This window comes from Tachypleus tridentatus, chromosome 1, assembly GCF_004210375.1.
Source record: "Tachypleus tridentatus isolate NWPU-2018 chromosome 1, ASM421037v1, whole genome shotgun sequence".
NCBI lineage: Eukaryota > Metazoa > Arthropoda > Merostomata > Xiphosura > Limulidae > Tachypleus > Tachypleus tridentatus.
Window position 1 is genome coordinate 76,652,161 of NC_134825.1, and position 16,782 is coordinate 76,668,942.

The following is a 16,782-nucleotide window of genomic DNA, read 5'->3' on the forward strand; positions in this document are numbered from 1 at the left end:
AGGTTTTAGTGGTGATTTGTTTACTTATTTTTTTACATCTCAAACAGAAATCTCTCCAGAAATTTATTGTGTTCCACTACTAAGCTAATATTCCGATATTCAGTATTATCATCCACCAGTCTTATAGATGAAACACTGGAAAATGTACATTGTCTTCATTACAAATCAAAACCAAATATGATTGTCAATTTAAAATAAACGATTAATGTCATTTAAAACAAGCCCGAATCATTAAATACAAAATATTGTTTGTTCGTTTTCTGAATTTCGCGCAAAGATACACGAGGGCTAACTGCGCTATCCGTTCCTAATTTAGCAGTGTAAGACTAGAGGGAGTGTAGCTAGTCATCACCACCCACCACCAAATTTTGTGCTACTTTTTTACTAATGACTAGTAGGATTAACCGTCACATGGTAACTTCCACATTTTTGAAAGGGCTAGCATGCTTGGTGTGACGAGAATTTGAACATGCGATCCTCACATTACGAGTAGAGCACCTTAACAACCTGGCCCTGCCGGGCCTACATACAATAGATACTTTTCTATTTACTTCTAAGAAAAAAGAAATCGTCAGTGCTTTTTAGAACAAAAAGAAAACATTATTTTTCCAAGAATGATAATTGTGTTAACTATTTACAGCGAATAACTTGTTTTAACTGAAGTTAAGCACATACCTTTAATTATGAAAATAATAGAAATGAACATTTAAGTAAATATTCTCTAAAACAATACCCTTGACAACCTAATAGTAAAACTGTAAGAAAGTGAACAAAACATAAAAAAAGACCCTATCATTGTTGTGAGTTAACTTATCTATTAATATCAGCAATATCTGATTCATTTTTGCGTAAAAACTGAGTTTTGCAAATATTTAGTCTGGCAAGATTCCTGTAGTTAATAATATCTGTGCATGATAAAGAAAAATAAATGCTTAAAATACCTTTATTGGATGATTCAAAATTTAAAAATTATCACAAATATGGTTGGGGATACCCGGAAAATGAAAAACGTAATTATATAATTCTTTCTTTATTAATTTAGCATATGTATATGAACATTTTTATTCGCTTCACAGTTTCACATTACTTTGCTCCCTTACTGGAAAAATATCTACAGACGCCCTTAATCAGAATAATATATGTGTATTGTTTTGAAGCGTCTTTTATTAGCATAGTAACTGCAGCTTTATACAATAATTACAAGAATATTTGTTACAGAGTTTGCTCTTGAAGTCCCGGCATGGCCTAGCGCGTAAGGCGTGCGACTCGTAATCCGAGGGTCGCGGGTTCGCGCCCGCGTCGCGCTAAACATGCTCGCCCTCCCAGCCGTGGGGGTGTATAATGTGACGGTCAATCCCACTATTCGTTGGTAAAGAGTAGCCCAAGAGTTGGCGGTGGGTGGTGATGACTGGCTGCCTTCCCTCTAGTCTTACACTGCTAAATTAGGGACGGCTAGCACAGATAGCCCTCGAGTAGCTTTGTGCGAAATTCCAAACAAACAAACAAAATTGCTCCTGAAAAAGAAAAGTCCACTTTTTGAAAGTACTTGGGTTTTAGGGTTTAATTCACTTCTACCGAGATTTCTTGAACTTAAATGTTTTTCTAACATATTGAATGATACAGAGGTTAGGTATTTACTCTTCTGTATATACAGAAAACACAGGAGGTAAGTATACATGCAAAAACGGCTCGTTTGGGTTGAGAAAATATTTTACGAAGAAGAGCGAACAACATTTCGACCTTCTTCGGTCATCGTCAGGTTTACAAAGAAAGAGAGAGGTAACTGACCGGAAGTTGACCACATGTTTGAAAGGGGTTGTGTAACTGTGTGTCGGAATGTAGAGGACGGGCTTAGATGTTTGAATATATAATTTTATATTATTTCTTTTATTAATATTATTTTTTAATTTTTTAATTTTAATATTATTATTAATTTAATATTAATATTTAATTTTAATTTTAATTTTAAAAAATCCAAAGTAACTTGAGTTACTATTTCTCATTAAGTTTTACTGATTTTAGGTAATTTCTTCCGTCATTACTGAAGTTGAAGAAGGAGCAACATTTTAATAGTTTGTACATATCATAACATATACGAGGGCTGTTCAAAAAATACGCGGACTGACGTCATAAAACAAAATGTACTTTATTTAGAAGTTACAGGTCTGGGACCCCTTCAAGGTACTCTCTTCCCCAACGCACACACTTATCCCAACGGTGTTTCCACTTGTTGAAACAGTCCAGGTACGCTTCTTTTGTAATGTCCTCCAGCTCCTTCGTAGCATTTGCCTTAATCTCGGGAATCGTCTCAAATCTTCTTCCTTTCAAGGGTCTTTTGAGTTTGGGGAACAAGAAAAAATCGCAAGGAGCAAGGTCAGGTGAGTAGAAGGGTGGGGAAGAACAGCGATCGAGTGTTTGGCCAAAAACTCACGAGTTCTGAGGCACAAATTTCGCAGCAACGCGGTGCATCTTCAATTTTTCGGTCAAAATCTCGTAACAAGATCCAACTGATATCCCACACTCTTCAGCAAGCTCCTGACAGTCAAACGTCGATTTGCCTGCACCAGGGTGTTGATTTTGTCGACGTGTGGGTCGTCAGTTGAGTCGTTGCTCCTTCAGGTAGGACGTCCAGGACGCTCATCATCTTCAATGGACTGTCGACCATCCTGAACAGACCTCGTATACAGATATTACTCTTTTACTTACATGTTATTTTGAATTAAGTTTTCGAATTTTATTCTTTACTTCTGTTAAAACGTTCATGCCATATTATAAAAGGAGTAATTATTATATAAAATAATACGTGAGACACTTGTACAATTTAACAAATTTCCGTAAAGTATATAAAAATCGTGAAAAATATGCATAATCTCTAGAGGCAGTTTAAATGAAACCGAAACGTAAGTACAGAGAAGATCTATATTTCAAATATGTACTTTAAATATATATATATAAGCTCTTATACGTTACAACTACCCAATACTTACATATTTTAAAATAAGAGAAAACAATTAAAGAAGTTATTTTATCACATCATATTAAAATTATCGAATGCCTTAATAACATAGATTTTCCTATTCATTTTTCATACAAATACTATGAAGTTTAACCAAATTATGAACAACTTTGAAAATAAAGAACTATAGTGAATATTCGAAATATCTGAGTTTTAGAAAAACAAACTTCAGTTAAAATAATATTACCACGATTTTAGAACAAACACAAACTGTGTTTTAAATATGAAGTAAGTTAAACGAGAAGAAATTTTATAAAGGCTATCATAGAATTCTGATAAATAAAATAATCAGGCATTTCCTAGAGTAAACGTGTTACATGTTTTATTATCAAGAGCTTTGAATTTAAATTGGCACGAAGAAGTCTGCCAATTATAAAATATAATAAGCATTAATGAAATTTTAATATAATTAACAACATTTCAACATAACACAACATAATACCTAGATTGAGAAACAAAACAATATTTTCGGAATGAAGTGTTTCTTTAAATTCACATCTACTTCATTATTATCTTGCACAGATTTCCCATTTTAAAGCGGACCTATCTGATACTTAGTAAAAAATAACTTAATCTTAAAACAACCACAAATACGGCCCAAAGAAACTAAAGGCCTTTATTCCCTAAGTCCCCCAAATGCTGTTGCAATTTTCAATAATATTACTTTTTAAGATAAATAAAATAGTTCAACCCACTTCTGCAAGACAGTTTCATCATCCAAATCATCATCTTAGCCTTTATCTGAACTATTTTCAATAAGTTTATTTTTTCTGAACTAAATAAGTAAAAATTATGTACAGTATTTCAAGTGAAATTAAACTAATTAGAGATCATTACTGACATTTTCTTCACTATGCCCATGTCTTTTCGTTCAGTCATACTATTGAATCAGTTGCCATTTATATAAAAGGTATGTTCTAAATGATGGCAAATTAAATGTATTAACTACTTGCACTGACTATAATTAAAAGTGTTTTGCCAGGTAAGTGTTAAACGTATCAATTGATCCAATCATTCTGTAATACTTCAAAAGTTCAAACTCATCAGTAAATGTGCGAAAGATTTCTTTATAAATACCACCTATTTATTTTTAAAGAAATGTACTACTGTGGGTAATCCCAGGGATAGAGTTGCATTGTTGTTTCTTATATATCATGATATATTTTCTCAGTCTAAAATAGTATCGCATTAACTTAACGCAGATTCTTCTTTTTCATACAGGTCACTCTAGTAAATGCATCATCCTCACTTAGTAAACTCACTTTTATTGTTTGTGATGTTAATCAAATTATTTTGATTGTATTTTACCCTTTGATCAGTCTCTTTCTTTCACATCTCATTCAAAGTTAGAAAATTCTTATTTATTTCAGCAAAACATATTCTGTCAAACCTCTACTTATATTGCAGAACTTACATGATTATTCAAAAAGAATATCCTTGCACCTGAGAATATGGCATTTAAATTTAAAGAAAACGACTGTATTATTATAAGCTACAATTTTAATGTTGTAATTTATTTGTTAGTTGGATGAAGTTATGGGTCTTTGTTGATCTGCGACGTAGCCAGTATCAAATCTGTGTGGATAATTACCTGCTAAACCCTGGTAGAGGGTTTGGAGGCAACCCGTTACAACCAGCAATATAGTGAAATCAAATGTTAAAGATCGAATGTGTAGAGATCAAAGATAAATTATTTAATATTCAGCTTCTAAATGTCATCGTGAGAATTCCAACATTTATTTCTGGGCAACCTAACATTTACGATTTTACGAAATCTCATCATTTATTATAGTTCATATTTTCATGTTTGATTATAAAAATTAACCAAATTACTTGAGTAGCAAAGAAAAAAATGCTCGAAATTTACAACAAAAAAAAGAGTTTTGATTTGAGTAAATTATGTTAGTTTCAGATCGTATTTTATAGACATTGCTGAGGATTTTAATGCCTAACGCAAAAATTAAAATATATATATATAGAGAGAGAAAAACAAGAGCAACTTTTATGGCTGCAAGAATAGAGTAATATTCTTACCGGTAGGCGTCAGTCAGTATGTGTTTCTTTAACGTTACTTGATTCGAAAATTAAATAAAAGTGCAGAATATGGATTTGTTATTTGATTTAAAATAGAAGAAAAATGAATCATTATGTCGACTGGAAAAGACGCTGTAGATATTTTGTCGCGATGTGGTCATCAAAAACGATTTAAAAATATACCACTTGAAGGCAGTGAGGTAATTTACAATTTCTTAATTTGATAAGCTATTAAAATACTGAAACTCAAACTAGTAATTACTAAATTAGTATAACTTAAAACAAAAACGGAATGAAATATATTTGTAATGATTAGTATGTTTTTATTTTTAATAATAGTAAAGTATTACTACAAAATGTTACTATAAAGTATAAGGTTTCCAGTTCAAATTCTTTTTAGCATAAGGTTACACTTGTACTGTTATGAGTTCGTGTCGCAATATGTAAGATTACAAAAAAATCGGTAATTTACAAATTAAAAGGGTTAGCAGTAACACTAGTTAAAGCTGTTTAAACTTTCTGCTCATCAAATACCTTTCTAATTGTAATTTTTGCCTTGATAATTTGGTGACAAATTGTTTTCCTACAATTATACCACAGGAAGTTGCTTATTATATTTTTTTTTATGCTTAAAGTTTATAGATTTCATACCAAGTTTTCAACTGTAAATAAATATATAACATTAGTGAAATATATGAATATGTCTAGAGCAGTTAACTTCAAAGCTTAGATGTATTTTTCAGTCGATTTGATAATTAAGTTATCATTGCAACAAAAACATTCTTTAATGATCATTTGATGCTTAGCTAATGGTAAATTCCTGTTTTTATATGTGAATTGAATACTTTATGGCAGTTGAGTTAAAACAATATGTGGAATGGTAGATTTATATTTCATGTTTTGACTGTGAATCAGGTAAATAACACACGTTGTTAAGAGCAAATCCAGAAGATGAATTTTGGGATATATGTATATTCCAATAATCAATATCTCTTCTTTTTTTTTCTTTTTTTATACCATACCTGTTACAAAGTGGCAAAATTCTTTGTAGTTTTTAAGGTCTAAATTATTATAGATAAATCCACTGATCTATTCAACTCTTCAACACACTTACAGATGATGCAAAGTGATCTAATTTTGGGTACATTATCTGGCTAGTCTAAGAGTGCATGTAATTTCTATGTTTCTGATATAAATATTTTAATTTCTTTCTAGTTTTGTAAATGTTAATCTTATTCATTTAGTCATAAGTCTAAATTACTTTATGAATAGTAAATTCCTTATTATGTATAAATTAAAACATTTTAAACATGTTGAAAAATATGGTAAATCAAGAGGCCTTTTGGTTTATCAAGGATGTGGCCTCCAAACTCCATCAGCAAACAAAAACTAATTATTATATTCAGTCCAGATATCTGATATATTCCTCAGTACTTATCTTAAGCTCTAGATTGCAGTTTTTCCATAGGTTTATCATCTTATTGATAAACTGAGAACTGATCATTTTGTATCTGACATTTCCAAACCTTAAATTTATGACAGCTTAAAACATGTTTCCTAGTGCCCTCAGAATTTAACATGAAAAAAAATCTTGTCTCAGTCATAGTAGTTTTTTAATAATTTAGGTACATTGATTAGATCACTCCTGATTTTTTTTTTTTTTTTCCAATAGAGGAGAGTTTTCAACCCATACATCACTGGAACTATTCTGGTAGTTCTCTTCTGAACCCTACTCACAACTGAATGAACATCTTAAAAGGACTAAAACTGCACATAGTACTCTAGATGAAGCCAACTAATGGCTTAAACAACAAACTTGTAGTGTTTTTAGATGTAATCAAGATTTGTATCACTTGCAATAGAACATTGTTTTGAAAGCTTAATCAACCAATACTCAATATTTTTTCTTCATACATATAATTAATAGGTTTCCCATCTAAATTTTGTATATAATATGTAACTTAAGTGCATAACTTATCATAATGCAATACCATCTGCTGTATGATTATTCAACTAACTAACTGATCAGAGTCTTTTTGTAAAATATAGCATCCTCATTACAGTCATACAGACCTGAGATTTTTATATCATTGGTTACACTAGGGTTATCTGTGTTAGCCATCCCTAATTTAGTAGTGTAAGACTAGAGGAAAGGCAGCTGGTCATCACCACTCACTACAAACTCTTGGTCCACTCTTTTACCAACAAATAGTGGTATTGACTGTAACATTATAATGTCCTCATGGCTAAAAGGGCGAGCATGTTTGGTATGATGGGGAATCAAACCAGCAACCCTCAGATTACGAGTCGAATGCCTTAACCCACTTAGCCATGCTGGGCCAATGCTATTTGTGAGTTTGTGGTATATATTTGAAGCTGAACAAGTCTGAGGTTATAATAAAACTATTAAAGCAAACTCTTATCTTTCCTAATTTTGTGCTATCAACCAAAAAGAAAGCATCTGGTGAGTAGTACCTACTGCCAACCCTATGGATGTAAACATATTTATGTTTTTCATTGTATGGGCAACATAATTTTATAGACAATTCCACTATTAAATTGTAAGAGATTAGCTCATGAGTTGGTGGTGTGTACAAACAGCTGGTTGCCACCTGTCCAGTTGCCAGTTCAAAATTAGAAACAGTAACAGGTATCCTTAGTAGCTGTGTCATTACTTGAAAACAGAGAAACAAATATAATGAAACTATGGCTGAAAGGGCAAGCCTGTTGTGTGGTAATGAGAATCAAATCTGGAATTCTAATAGTGAGTCAACCTCTCCCCTCCAGTCACTAGGTCTAAATTAATTATAATAATTATAATGAAAAAATGGAATAATTGAAAAACAATAATTTTCATTAATTAATTATTTTCATGAGTCATCATACTAATCAGTACATCTTCTGTGCAAAGTAACCTCCATAAGCAAAATTTAATTCTTTTCCTTAGTGCTGTTGTAAACTGACTTGTTTATCAAAGTTTAAACTTTGTTCAATTTAGTGAGATTTACCTCTGTTTTTATTCCAGTGTGAACTTTCATTCACATCATTTTAATTTATTTGAAGTTTGGTAAGAAACTACATCACTTTTTAGTTACTGTATTAAAAATGAATTGATCTGAGAAGTTATTTTCATAATAATAAATTCTGGTGACTATAACCTCCTTTTGGGATTTTGGTAATGCTGCTAATCCTTCCCTTCCTTTGTTTGTGTTCGTTTGAGGCTCGTTAACTTTGGTAGACATTGCTATCATTACGTAATATGTTCTGGGTTTGTTGATGTCTTCATCTTTCTTGTTTTCACCAACCTGTCTCTCTCCAAGTTGGTCATCACATGTCTATCTGCAACTACCTCTTTTGTACCTAGTTGGCTCAAGCTTCATAAGGGCACATCTGTTTTTGTTTGCAGACCTCTAGAATCCATATGCTGACCAGTGGGTCATTCTGTTTCTCACATCTGGTTTTTCTTTTCATTTCTCATCTCTTTCCTCCTCTTAGAACTCTATATCCGAGACTCTAACCCAACTATAGACATTCCCAGCAACTAGTTAGTAACCCTCATAGAATTCATGACGATAAAGACAAACTTCATGTTCAACAACCACAACTATATACAAACAAATGGCCTAAGCATGGGCAACTCAGTATAACCAGTTCTAGCCAATATTTTTATGACACAAGTTGAAACACAAGCAATTAACAGAGCATTACATCCACCAATATACTGGTACAGATATGTAGATGACACAGTTGCGGGATTAAGATCTACAGAGCACACACTTAATTTTTTCAATCACATTAACTCTATACATCCCAACATTAACTTCACATGTGAACAGGAAGAAAGCAATCACATATCATTTCTTAACCTCAAAATTACAAGAACCAACACACAATTTAAAACAGAAATCCACCGAAAAATAACCCATACTGGACTATACATTCCTTGGGACTCAGCACAAGAAACAAAACAAAACTCAACATACTAAGAAACCAAATAAACACAGCCATAAAACTATGCTCACCAGATAAAATTAATGATGAATCAGACAAAATAAAACAATACTTCATCAACATCAATAAGTTTCCTCCACAAACCGTAGAAAACATTATACGCACACACCTAGACAGAAAGCAAAATCAACCAACAAAAGTAAATATATCTCGAGAATCAAAAAATCACGAAACCATATACTGCTGCATACCATATATTCCTGACATCAGCAGACAAATAACCAACATTTGGCAAAAATCTAGTAACAAAATATGACATTCCAGTTCATACCAAATTTATTCATAAACCAGACACCAAACTAAGTTCTATACTATGTAAAAACTACACTGACAAACACAACACCAACATTATTTATAAAATACAGTGTGATAACTGCCACAACTTCTATATTGGAAAAACAAGTAGAAAAATGGAAACCAGATTCAAAGAACATAAAAAGTCACTTTCACACGTTTTCGAACACTGAAAGTCAAATAAACACAACATAACCATAGAAAACACTCAAATACTTAATTAAGAAGCAAACATAAACAAATGCAAAATTAAAGAAGCCTTACTTATACAACAACATAAACCCAAAATAAACCAATATAAAGGAACACCTTTATACCTATATTAAATATAATAAATAAATAATATAAAATTATATATTCAAACATCTAACACTGCCCTCTACATTCTGACACTCAGTTACACAACCCCTTCCAAACATGTGGTCAGCTTTCGGTCAGTTACCTCTTTCTTTCTTTGTGAACCTGACGATGACCAAAGAAGGTCGAAATGTTGTTCGCTCTTCTTCGTAAAATATTTTCTCAACCCAAACGAGCCGTTTTTGCATGTATACTTACCTCCTGTGTTTTCTTTTCATGTTCCCTATCCCCCTTCTCCTGAATCTAAGTGTTCTTTGTGTCTCAATATCTTGTTATTGGATATTTTGGACAGGAGAGCCATTTAAAGGGTCTTTTTTTCTTTCTCCAAGTATTTGTTCTTGTATTTCTGTTGTATCTAAAAATGCTGGTGTACCAACATCAGTGTTTCTTTTCTCAACCACCGACTAGTGATTCCTCATATCAAGTTTCAAGAGTTTCTTCTTCACTGTTGGTCCTGTTTCCTCATACTATAGATGAAAAGGTTGATGTCTCAGAACACCCTTTTTTTATATTCCAGTTGTCCTGTCCTCTCAGCATTTTCTTCAGTTCATTCACAAGGATCAGGTGTACCACTTTTAAGCTCACCTCTTTGCCACTGCTTTGGCTTCTTATGTATTCAACTGAGCCATGGGAACTTGAGTATTTTGGTTGACTTGGTCTTGGCTTCGTTTTCACTGACTGGCATTCAGTACATCCTTCCATTTCACATATTTATATTCCTATTATTCCAATGATCTCCAGCACCTGGTTAGGGCTGTGAGATGATATGTGGTTTACATTACTCCTTTTCATGGTTTCTGTTCCTGTTTGTATGCACACTAGAACCCTTTGTTTTGTCACAATCTTTCCTATTATCATGAAGGTTAGGTTTGGCAACTCATCTGTATCAGTCATTCCATCTTGTTTCCTGACTCTTATCACCTTTTTCATGTCTTTGCTCATCAGATTCATCACTTCACTTTGTCTTTGTTTGCTCATTCTTTGCTTCTTTGGTTTTTGGAGGAAAATTATCTATGAAGGCATTTGGACCACATCTCATACTTTTGTTACATTATCTTCCTCATCTGGTGGTTTCCCTTTCAGCTGGATACTATCTAGCTCCTGTCACTGTCTTTTGCTCATTTGTTTATCTTTGAGTAAGTGTAATTTGTCATATTTTTTTCACAAAACAGAGGCCTTCTTGTAGTTTTTATTTGGATCCTGCTTCATTGCAAGTGATGCCTTTCCATGTATACTGATTATTAAATTCACACTGTGTGCATGTTTTATCACTAATGTTCATTGTTGAGATGAGGTTTTTGCAAGATCACTTGTCAGTTCATCCTTGTGGTGTTTTGATTTATAATTATGTTTGCTCCAGACAATATACTCAAAGACTAGCATGAGTAAAAGAAAATGTTGCCCTTCACTGCTGTTCTCATGATTGTACAAATTGGTTGCAGCTTGCTTTTCAGAATAATATTTCATGCTTGTTCACTGCAATTTCTCCAGTAATGTATTTTTCTGGACTCTCCTACACGTTTTCCCCCTCCCTTCTTCTAGTGGAGTACTAATGTGTTGAAAATTTAATCTCCCACTGAGTGTGTTCTATTCCATTCAGTTGAGAGAAGAAGAATGATGCTCTTTCAGTGCACGTGGCATGAATATCTTCCTACCACATATCTGATGTACTATTCCAGATGTTGTATGGCATTGACTTTCCACATTGCATTTCCACCTTCTTGCTGTCATTTGTATGCTGGTTCATAGGGAGAGGGTACTAGTGTAATTGTGTTGTTTATGCACATATGATGGCTGGTGTTCTCAGAAGAGAAGTGCTTCTTTCCTTCTGGTTCCTCCATATGAGGTGAATGGTGGAGAATTCTCCTCCTACTCTGGCTAATCTTGGTGCAGCTTGTTTTGAACTGCCATTGACCTTTTGCATGCAGTTTGATGCACCCTAACCACTCTACACCAATGGCATTCTTTCATTTTGGATGAAGAGTATACCTATTGCAGTTTTTCATATGTGTTACTTCTCCATTGAAGATGTCATACTCTTTGAGTCTTCTTCAGAAGTTCTCTGGAGAATACTCATCTAGGTCACTTCTGCACTGGTCCATTCACTGGGTCATTGTGGATTCTAGATATTTTTTAAGAGGAGGTAAGTTTTAGTATTGAAAGATTATTTTCCTGAACTGAAAATATATTTCCAATAGATATTTATCTTCTCTCATCCTACCAATTTATCCTCCAGTGTTTGGTGTATTTTTGTTTCATACCTAATCTTAAAGTGAAGATTGGGATCTACTTCATAGAGGGAGCTACTGTGCTAGGAAAATGTGTCAGACTTCTATTGGTGGAGGGTTGTTGCATACTACAATGCAGCTATACCATGTAGAAAACACGTGAATTAATAGGAGTCTTAAGGCTAGTTGCAAGCAGAGATTTTGCACATACAGAGGGCAGTGGAAATTGAAAAAAAAACTGTTTTGTGAGAAGTGGTAACTATTAGAAATATATTTTCAGTTTAGGAAAATATTAACATGTAGAAAAAGTTAAATGGGGAATAAAATGAACATGACAGCAAAGGAGAAAAGAAAATGTATAAATTCATATAGAACTTTACTTATTTTGTGACCATTCCCATTATACATTTTCAGAGTGCTCAATTCATTATAATGTACAAAACTTTGCAGCACTCTTTAAAATTAATATGACTAACACCAGAAGGGATTACAAAGAAATGTGCCCTAGCAAGTATAAACTGTATTGGCCATTGATTGTGATATGTAACCTTTGCCTAAACTGGAGATTTAGTATAAGTAACTTTTCTACATCCTATTTACAAGGATGTTAACTAACTAAATGCAGAAGAACTACACAAAACTATAAGAAGGAAGACAAAAAAAACCAAATATAATATGGCAAAATAAATACATTCTTTTCTAGTTATGGAAGGATGAAATTAACAGTTCTTTGAACTTGGACAAAACTAGTTAATGTCAGGGATCAAAGAAAAAGATAGCCCATGAAACTTAGATTCAAGATTTTGGAAATTTGGTCTTACATTTGTGATGTTTTAGGTCTGACATATTGAAGTAAATTTACAAACATTTATTTGCGACATCCAAACAAAATTCACACAGTTTTCAGTTATTGTTTCCATATGCAAAGTTAAAAACCATATACTTAAACATTGTAGTTAGAATTAATGATATAACAGTGACCACTGACTGACCTGTTTTTCTGTTTCATGCAAATATCTTGTTACTTGTGATTTAACATTATTTTTATGACCAGTATAATATTACCATGATGTCTGTTCATATTTTGATGATACTTTCAAGCAGTAGTAACGTGGTGTTAATAGTAAAACTGGAATACTTTGTCAGCATTACTCATGTCCAGTTCTTGAAATCATGTGCACAAAAAAGTAATAGCTGTGACACAGACAAACTCAACAGAATGAAAGCCAAATACTCAATTTTCTACAAATGGTGAACTTTTTAAACAAGGAAGTGTAAATAATTTGAGAAAGTTATATTGCTTTTATTTTGCATGACTATTGCATTTTATGATTTGTGATGACACTTACAGTACTTTATATATATATATATACATACATATAGGAATGAGAGAGAATTCTTATTAGCCATGGCTGTTGTGATTCTTTTAGGCAGGATTATAATAAATTAATCTGTGATACCTGTTTTATTGGCTATGTTTTTTGAATCAGCTGTACTAAGAGTGGGGTGTGCATATACCCAATTCAGTTTTATTACTCATCAGGATATCTACTAGCCTACCCTAAAATTGGAATTCTTTTAGGCAGGATTAGAGTGGACTAATCTATATGGTCTTGGGCATGGTGAAATATATCGATCGAAAGGTTTGACCTCTTGAGTCCAAATCTGTAATTAGATCTCCAATCAGTCAAGAGATTATGGACCTATGAGCTAAAAGTTTGTACTTGAGAAAACAAAATAACTTGAAGACATTCTAAGAGCCTCTTTACCATGATTAAAAATTATTAACATGTGATAAGTGCAAAGTAAGAAAACGTATACATTTTGCAGGCCTCTAGGATTTTGTTGATTCTTCAGTAGACAGAAGACACAGTCTGATGGGTTCTAAGATCTCTTAACTTAATATTTGGCCCAACTATATATTAACATTCTCCTTTATAGAAACATCATTGAAATGACAACCATACCCATTATATCACTATTTGTCATCCTAAACACAAGATATGAATTTAAATTTTGTATTGTTTGTATAAAATAAAATAGACTAGGATAGAATCCTAATGAACACCATTTCACACTTTTTGCTGTATCTAAAAGTTGCTCACTTTGAACATAAGTAAAAGTAAAGGAACACAAAGACGTTCAACCCACTGAAGTCATCCCTCATTTGTAGAAATATGAAAAATAGTCCTCCACATCCATATATTTATCTAACAGAAATTAAAATAATTCATAATAATACATATACTGGGTACCATTATACAAATTCAAAACTTTTATATAAAAAACAAATTGTCAAAGAACTGATTTGTAACTAGGCTTTTAAAACTTAAATGTATTACCCTTAAAACTTGGGTTCGTATTTCAGATTTATTCCTTCTACCTATCATAAAGATTATCCATAGAAAAATTGTCCAAATCTATAAAAACTTTTAAATCTTCTATGTACTACAAGTAAACAATTCCAACATTAACCTCTCTTTATAGATTAAAAGATTTAAACATTAAATAATTCTAGTAATATGTCTATATTACTGTCAAAAAGGTAGTATCCTTCCTATAGCAACAGGACTAAAATGGCACACACTACTTCAAATGAAGCCTTTCCACAATCTACTGTCACAAGAGCCTTGCACATAGTTTCAAGACTCCTTTAAGAAGAACCAAGAATTATGTGTTTTTTTTTACCACAGTTAAACATGTATCAGAAGACTTTACAATTTTACTAACAATCACACCTGAATCCTTCTCAATTTTCTGAAAGTGTTCTCACTCGAAGAGTACAGTATTTCCCAAAGCTCCATACCATACTTTTCAGTAACAAATTTACCTCAGAGGCACCTACAACTATACTTTGCTGATATATTGCAAGTGTACAACATATCTATTTCTGAACTTCACCTTGAGATCATATTACCTAATTTGTTAAGCATCATTTCTATGAGTTTTAAAAGCCTTGTAAAAGTCAACTGACTCCACAGTAATCTTCATTCTAGGAAGCAGAAGTGTTATCAGAAACTTGAACTTAATAAAACCAGAATACCATATACTGATGATACACTAATTTTCTTAAAGTTCCACTTTTGTGATGCATTTCTTAATTGTTCCTAAAAATACACTTGTACATCTTACTAACTGGACAAAGATGAAACAAATCCAAGTATTAGGAGTAGACAGTTCATATTTATTCGTTACGGTGCATAAATACTTGCATGGCTTTACCACTTTAGTAACACTATAAGAAATCTAAGCAAATTTTCATCAACAATCAATGTATGTTGAAAAAAACATCACTTTGAAACAGATTTGAAATGTACATTTTACTAATGCTTTACAAACAGTTCAGTAACATTAATATTTATGTATAATATTTTATGTTCCTGTTTTTAATGAAAAGTTAATATTTATGTATGTATAATATTTTATGTTCCTGTTTTTAATGAAAAGTTAATATTATATATGTGCTCATAATACTCTTTTATTCTCTTTCTTTTAATAAACTTCTCTCCAGCTTGTAGTGGGAAGAGGAGCTGAATCTACAGTAACCTTTCTGTCATGCAACATCTCAAGACGCCATGCTATTTTCAGAAAAGAAAATAATGGTTGGCACATTTGTGATACAAATGTAAGTATTACATTGGTAATTATTATTTTTAAAGCCAAAGTAATTTCTAGAGCTAATTGTAAAGGTATTTGGAATGGTTGCATATATACAAACTGTGAATTTACTTTTATGACCATATTTAATTAAATTTTAGTAAATATGTGAATATTAAAATTGCTTTCCACAATAGAAAACTCTGGTATTCTGTTACATTTATGGCAGAAATAAATTTACTTGTGTCTTCTGTCTCACATTAAAAGACATTGACAAATTTTCAACTTTTTATTAGAGCCTTTATCAGATGTACAAGTTAAAATGAAACACGATAAATTAACAGTTTGTGAATAGAATAAAATACATGTATAATTATGGATTTTCTCACAAACAGTTGAAAATTTTTAGTGAAAAACTGATGTTGATAAAAATATGTACTCAAATGTGCCATTTGATTTATTTTGCTAATCTTGGTTTTGGCACATCATGTATCATTGTTTTGATTATTTAGAATATTCTACTAACTTCTTTTATTTTGAATTCTTATGTATACTTTACTGATATTGTAAATTTCCTCCTCTCACATAGACAACTATGCTTGTTCAGTGCTCCCCTCTATATGCAAATAAAACAATTATGCATGCTACAAATCTTTTATTTCTCCTCAGATAGAATTGACTTATTTCAATACGTCTTTCATACAAATCGTCATGCGACAACCCTCCACCAATAAAAGTGTGGCATACTCTCTTGTTACATGTCTCCTATTCAATTCTATTGAACTATCACTTCTAGTTTGGCAGTATCCATGTTCTAATGTTTAGTCTGTGCTGTTTTCAAGGGTTTTATTGTAACATTTTTCCATATCTCTGTATTAATTTCTTTCAGCAAGTTTACTCTTTATTATACAATAAAAATGTTTTTATTGTTTCTGCCAACACATTTGTATTTGGTTATTTATTTACATTTTGCCTTCTATATTACCACTTTGAAGGTCACATCTTCTGTTAGCACATTTATACAGGTTTCAGGTTGCTTTACTTCAGGCATTTTTTCAGCTTTACTTTGCTAGGAGACTGGTCATCCACGCAACTGACTTTCATCAGGTCTTACCTCAAGTTTAAGGGTCCACACATATGAAATACAGTCTGCCAACTTTGGAACATTATCCTGTTGTGATTTTTGCATGCTTTTATTGTTAATGTTTTCCATCATTATTTGTATTCCTTAAGTTTTGTTAGATT

The 16,782-nt window shown here is 32.2% G+C and overlaps 1 protein-coding gene across 1 annotated transcript in view; it reads left to right on the forward strand.

The window, feature by feature from the left end:
* The first annotated feature begins 5,034 nt into the window (after positions 1–5,034).
* LOC143252832 (uncharacterized) overlaps positions 5,035–16,782 on the forward strand; it is a 53,599-nt gene continuing 41,851 nt past the window's right edge. Inside the window, exons 1-2 of the mRNA XM_076505586.1 lie at positions 5,035–5,250; positions 15,452–15,565. The gene's annotated coding sequence lies outside the window, so the exon portion shown is untranslated. The remainder of the gene's footprint in view (positions 5,251–15,451; positions 15,566–16,782) is intronic.